The following is a 6,798-nucleotide window of genomic DNA, read 5'->3' as shown; positions in this document are numbered from 1 at the left end:
GGAGGGAAGGTTCCAAGTTGTCAGTCCTAGCTTCATTCTATTAAAAAAGAAACAGTGGGTAAAATACTGTTCCTTTTGAGGAAAAACTATGAAATCATAAAGTTGGAAAAGACCTTCAAGGTAGTCAGTTCCAAACTAGCATTTCATTTTTAAGTTACTAGGTAATAATGAAAAAAACCCTTAGTACTAATCAGGAAGAAAATACCTATTTTAGTGTTAAATAGTATGTACTGCAGAAGATTTTTTTTTTTTTTAAGATTTCATTTATTTATTTGTCAGAAAGAGAGAGAGAGAGTACTAGTGGGGGGAGCAGCAAACACCCTGCTGAACAGGGAGCTTACAGAAGATGTGTTTTTAAACTGCAGATCATGACCACTTAGTGGGTCCTGGCCAGCATTTAAAAAATTAACAATGAAAAATAACAACAAAATTGGAAATGTCAGAGTCCATCTCACATTGTAAGGGTAAGTGGGTTGTCATGAAACTATTGTTCCAGTTACAGTGTGTGTGTGTGTGTGTGTGTGTGTGTGTGTGTGTGTGTGTGTGTGTAGTGGCATATGATATTGAAATATATATATATATTTAAAGATTTTATTTATTTATTTGACAGAGAGAGACACAGCGAGAGAGGGAACACAGTAGGGGGAATGGAAGAGGGAGAAGGAGGCTCCCGCTGAGCAAGGAGCCCGTTGCGGGGCTCCATCCCAGGACCCTGGGATCATGACCTGAGCCGAAGGCCGACGCTTAACGACTGAGCCACCCAGGCACCCCGAAATATATTTTAATACAGTGGGTCAGAAAAGTTTGAAAACCACTGCATTTACATCTGAGTATGCCAGATGAAAAAAAAACCTTACCTGTGTGCGTTAGTAGGTTTCCTACCTCTTGGGCCCCTCACCTCCCAGTGAGTAGATTTCATGGCCCATTATATAACACATTGTTTCCACAGTCAGGATTTATTTCTCTCCGCAATGCAACCAGAACCCCATTTTCTGGCTTTGGGGCCATGCATTTTGCTTTAAAAGTAATCTTTGTGTTCCCAAAGACTCTCACCTTCTTCGGATATATTGTGGCTACCTCTCAACCATACCCCAAATGCACATCTAATGAAGGTGGTAGCCATCAGAATTGTGTTTTAGTTGCACATTATTCCCTTAAGCTTTCAACAGGAGTGCTTTTCTGTTGCAGGTATATTTTTTAAAAACATTGTATACAAAGATAAAACTTTGGATAATGCATTTAAATCAAAGAAAAAAACTCATCTTGACATTATAAGAAATGTTCCCTGAAATGAATCTGCCCAAATTTCAAGCTGGAGCTAATCCCTGGAGATGCTATTGGCTGGAAGCAAAACCGATGCTGTGGTAACTTCCTCCTTCTTTGCAACTGAGAACTCAGGTATTTGAGAGATAACAGAGGCTCTGGGAACATAGGTACCTGCTGTGGAGAATGCCAGAAAGAAGACACACTGACCCTGGGACTGTCGAGGGAAGTATTAGTTTCTCGTTGCTCCTGCAACGAATTACCACAAACTTAGGGGCCTAAAATAATACAAACGTACTATTTTACAGTTCTGGAGGTGAGACGCCTGCCACAGTTCTTCCTGGGCTAAAACCAATGGGTCAAAGGGGCTGTGTTCCTTCTGGGTGCTCTGGGGAGAATATATTTCCCTTGCCTTTTCCACCTTGTAGAGGCTGACTGAATTCTTTCCCTCATGGCCCCTTCACACTGACCTTCGCTTCTCTTCTCCTACCTCCTTCTCTGACTCTGACCCTCCTCCGTTCACTTATAAGGGCCCATTTAGACAGTCTCTCCATCTCAAGATCCATAACTTGATCCCAACTGCAAAGTCCTTTTAACCACAGAAGGTAACACACTGGTAGGCTCTGGGGATGAGATCATGGACATCTTTGAGGGGTGGCATTATTTTAGCTCCCACAGGGGACTGCAGGGGTGCATATGTAGGAGCCAGGGAAAATGAGGTCAGGAACTCATCCTTCAGATTACCTTGAGTTGTGAAAATGGCTTTGATGCTGGTGACATGCTTGCAGAATAAGGGCTGCGATCCTGGAATTGTTCACTCTTGGCACCTGCAGAGTTCAAGGGTTGGCAGCTGGGGTCATTCTGCAGCCTTGTACAGCTCTGCCTTGTCCCTCATGGGCGGCGTGATGCACTTGCTCGAAAATGAGCAATTGCCTCTCTGTTTGCTGGTGGTTGCTTCTCGGCACTTAATATTCATCTGGGCCTCGTGAAGGGAGGTCTTTATCATTTGGCTCTTTAAAGCATCTCCTCTATAGTGCATTTTTTATAGCTGTTACTTTTCAGCTTCCCCATTCTGCCTGGATTGGAGAGACCAGGGCTTTGAAGAAAGAAGGAACAGAGTATAACACCCACAGGTGACGCAGGTGAGCTGGGGATAAAAATACAGGAGAAGCTGAGGGCCTTCAAAAGAGATCTTGAATATAAAGCACAGAGCAAAAACTCGGAAGCTGGATTTATAAATAGAAGATCAGAGGTAAAAGCCTGTGAAGGCAAAGGAAAAAAAATACATTTGTGGATACAGGAAGCTCTGTTTGAGGAGAAGCTCCTGCAAATTCAGTAATGTTGCTTGCTGTAGATACCCTGGAGCTCAGTTTGATGGTGAAAACACTCAGTGTACAGTGGTCAGAAAGCATATCGTTGACCATGGGACTTAGGCCTGCCTTCCTGCGAGACTGTGGTTTATTCATTGAATGCATCTTGCCAGGCCAAGAGCTTCTGGGATTTCATTCTTCTGTTTTTCTCTTTTTTATAATGGATACAAATAGTGATGGGAAACAAGACATCGGCAGTCAATCGGAGGAAATTTGAGGGGCCTTTGAATTCATGAAGCAGTTTCTACCATTTGCCTCTCCAGGTATGGCAATCCAGTTTTCTGGGGGAAGTCATCGGGTGGAAGAGACTTTCCCAAGACCTCAGGATATCTGGGCCCTCACACTCTAAATCTGTGGCTTTTCAAAGCACAGTTTCTCTCTTCAGGATTAGCTTTGACTACAATATAAAAACACCTTTAAAAGTATTAATCACTGGTGGTGTGCCCAGGTGGCTCAATTGTTTAAGCATCTGACTCTTGATATTGGCTCAGGTCATGATCTCAGGGTCATAATCTCAGGGTCTGCTTAAGATTCTCTCCCTCTCCCTTTGCCCCCTCCACTTGCTCTCTCTCTCTCAAAAAAAAAAGTATTAAGCACTACTATAATCCTTATAAATTATAATAGCTATAGGAAACCTCTGCATGACTTAAAGTAGGTAAATACAATAATTATTTAATTGTTGTAAATATCTACCTAATTTTTAGGTGAGTTTCATAGTCAGTAGTGGTATTTGTATCATGAATGGCTAAAAAGTTATTTGGAAAGTGTAGTGAAAATGTTGCATTGGATACAAAAGAAGTTTAGGTAAAAAAAATGGAAATATGTAGAAAATGTAAATTGTGATGATAGAGATACAGGTGGTTTTTTTTTTTCTCCATTTACATGCTTTCAAAAGGCCTGGAACATTCCTGTTATGATGCTGCTGCTGTTTTGATCATACTAAGGAAAACCAAAGTGGCCTTATTCACTTTTTGCATTTCTCCTTACCTCTACACACTGCTAAATCTAGAGAATCAGGGCAAGGCGCTCTGGTCCTGTGTGATCCAGGCAAACTGAATCAAGGAGCAGAGCTGCCAGATCCACATATATTCCCTGAGAGAAATAACCTAGACACTGACATAGCCAAAAATCTGCGGCGTGAGCTTTCTTACCAAATGTCTGTATATTGAAGGAGGTTCTTGTAGATAATATCTGTACCCAGTACAGCCCCATCTGTGTGTGCTAATCGTGAACTGTGCTTGAAGCCAGCGGGATCTATTTATTTCCAAAACAACTGTGTCTTGATCAAATAGGATTCATGTGTGCCTGTCGCACTGAGGAGACAAACTGGGCCGGATGTGGCTCTTCTCCCTGACTGCCTTGATTCAATGGGATCCAGGCATTTTCCAACTGAACATCTGTGGCTTGGGGAGAATCCAGGTGTTTTTCTCACTGAATATTTGTGGGATTGGCAGGGTCCTGGGTATTTCCTTTGCTTTCCCTTGCTTGGAATTATTATAACATATATTATGTATATGTATTTCAGTGAACTTTGCTTTGTCCCAGGAAACAGATCAGTTTCCTTTACTTCGCACAAGAGCAATTACACCTAGAAAAATATGGGCAGGATTAACCACTATTTATCTTTTTCTTCACTACGTCTTTCATGCTGTTTTATACACATACATGAATATTCTAAAAATCCCTTTCAGTGAAAGCAAGTAAATTACCTTTCCACACTGAATAATTATCTATTCAGAAGGTGTTGCTTTATTGAATGGGGGTGTCACACCTGTTCCAACATCCACTTGTTAAGAACCTGTTGGACTTGGCTTTGATTTCTGATTGAAGAAGTAAGTCAGCCTCCCTAAATGTGGCAATCCATAGACCCTGTTAGAAAATGTTGTGTGGTTTTGGTTTCCACATCTCACACAATGTATAGGGAAATTGGAATGAGTTCAGAGAAGAGAAACAAAATGATTAAAGGGCTGGGGAAATAGGAAGCTGGGATTATTTTATCTAAAGAAAAGCTTTCAGGGAAAGCAAGATGGTGTGTGTGAGAGAGTGTGTATGTGTGTGTGTGTGTGTGTGTGTGTGCCAAAGACAGTCAAAGAAGCCAAATCTTAAAGGCTATGTGTTTGAGCAGGTTTGATTGGCCTTTGTAGGCCATCTGGAGCCTGGTGAAGGGAGTGGGGAGAAGTTGGTCTGCCTTACCAATTATTGGGAAGGAGAATAAGCAATTTAAGAGAGAGAGAGGAGACTTGGCGAAAGTCAGGCAGAAATTACTTTACCTAGGGGTTCTGTCTCAAACCTACTTATATTATAATCTTCAAATATAGGGAGAATTTTTGTATATGTAACACATTCCAGCTTCTACTAGATTTGAAAAATATGATTTGATATAATATATATAAATCTACTTAATGATAAGCCATGTCATACTTCTCTCCAACCATATGATGGAATTTTGGGATAAAGTTTTTCTTCATGTCCCCAAAGAATCAGAGGAAATAACTATATGTTGATATCAAAAACAGAGGCAGGTACTCTATAAAATTTAATCATATTCTGTTGGGCTCGGAAAATAGAATGGGTGTGCACACAATCTGTGTTCAAAATTAAAAAAGAGGGAAAAGACTATCATCTCTTTTGGACACTTAGATCCTAAGGTAGGGAAGTAGACTTGATTACCTATCATGTAATCACCTCTCTGGGCGAGACCTCCATCATGTCCAGGATTCTGATTTTAATACTTTCAGAACATGAAATATATGCATATCAAATACAGACTATGATAATAGACATTAAATCATCTCTTCTTATAAAGCTCTGTATCAGTCAGGGTTCTTTAGAGAAACAGAACCAATACATACCTGGTAATTGGCAGACATGATTGTGTGGGTTGATAAGTCCAAAATTTGGAGGGTAGGCCAGCGGACTGGAAGCTCAGGCAGGATTTCTATGTAACGGTCTTTAAGCACAATTCCTTCTTCTCTGGGAAACCTCAGTTTGCTCTTAAGGCCTTCAATGGATTGTGTGAGGCCCACCATATTGTCAAGCGCATTCTCCTTCACTTAAAGTCAACCCACTGTTGATGTTAATTGCATTTACAAATTACCTTCACAACAACATTTGGAGTAGTGCTCTATTACCTATCATGCTTGGCACCATAGTCTAGACAAATTGATACATAAAATTTAACCATCACGAGTTCCATTCTTTAGCTCATCCTCTTAGAGAGATAATAACATGTGAGCCAAAAAATAGGAGAGGCACCCCTGGCTGTGAAGGTGTCCTTCCTAGCCTCAGAGGGTCTTCCTTCTGGGGGAAGAGGTGGGAAGAAACCCTCTATCTTCCACAGGATCTTGCTCCTCCCTTGGCTTTAATGCCCCATTTCTAAATAGTTTCTTCTCGGTGCACGCTCAAGTAGTCACCTCTTTGTGGCTCTTCTCTCATGCCATCCCACCACTCGCACAGACATGCTATCTAGAGTTCTTCCCTCTGTTGTTGAGAAGCAAGGCAGTTCGCCTTAAGCAGAAAATCATAGAGATGATAAATGACCAGTGAAAAGCTCCAAAGGCCAAGGACGCTGAAGCAAAGCTGTCTAGGCTCAGATTCCAATCCCACCACTTAACACCTATGTGACTTTGGCCAAGTTATTTGCCATGCCCTGAACCTCAGTTGCTTCATCTGTAACATGGGATAGTAATTATAATTCCCCCCCCCCCCCCCCGCCAAAGGGTTGGTGGGAGCAGCTTTGAACATTATGAGCACTTAGTAACTATTTAGGCTATTTAAGTTAACTAGGGGCTATCTACAGTCTGGGAGAAAACGTCTTTGGTTGATGGACTTCCTGTACTACTTAAACCATGTAACACTGGGTGAAGATCTGCTCTGGGCTTTTCTGCCCATGATGGCTGCTCTCTGTGATACTGGGAAGTTTTCATCTCCCTCTCCACACATTCAGGATGGCTAAGAAGTCAGAATTTGATATGACTGAGAATCCCAAACCACTTTGCCCCTAAGATATTTCATCACACAAACAACAGGGGCAAGAGAAGTATATTTGCTGATGTCTTCTATGTGTTAGTCTACATACATTGCCTCACTCAAGACTCAAAACGTCTTGTAAATTAGATAGTATAACCCCCGATTTAGAGAGCAAGAAACTGAGGCTTAACAAGAT

Source organism: Zalophus californianus, chromosome 2, assembly GCF_009762305.2.
Source record: "Zalophus californianus isolate mZalCal1 chromosome 2, mZalCal1.pri.v2, whole genome shotgun sequence".
Taxonomy (NCBI): Eukaryota; Metazoa; Chordata; class Mammalia; order Carnivora; family Otariidae; genus Zalophus; species Zalophus californianus.
Note: the sequence above shows the minus strand (reverse complement) of the source record.